Source organism: Apaloderma vittatum, unplaced genomic scaffold (assembly GCF_000703405.1).
Source record: "Apaloderma vittatum isolate BGI_N311 unplaced genomic scaffold, ASM70340v1 scaffold33602, whole genome shotgun sequence".
NCBI lineage: Eukaryota > Metazoa > Chordata > Aves > Trogoniformes > Trogonidae > Apaloderma > Apaloderma vittatum.
This window is the reverse complement of record NW_009702493.1, coordinates 1-206: the sequence shown is the minus strand read 5'-3', so window position 1 is coordinate 206 and position 206 is coordinate 1.

Here is a 206-nt window from a genome sequence, read left to right as displayed (position 1 = left end):
AAGTCAGCCCGGCTTCCATGAGGCGGCGAGTTGTGAGCCTGGGTGGGAGTTTTGGACGTAAAACTGTCGGGTTTCACACTACTGCAGGTCCCACTTCGCCTTCTCGTCCGCGGCAGCCAAGGTTTGCTCGCGTGACAGACCCAGATCTGTGGGGTTTTCCCCCTCTTCCTGCTTCCCCGCCACCTGCGGGAGCTGACTTGTCCCTT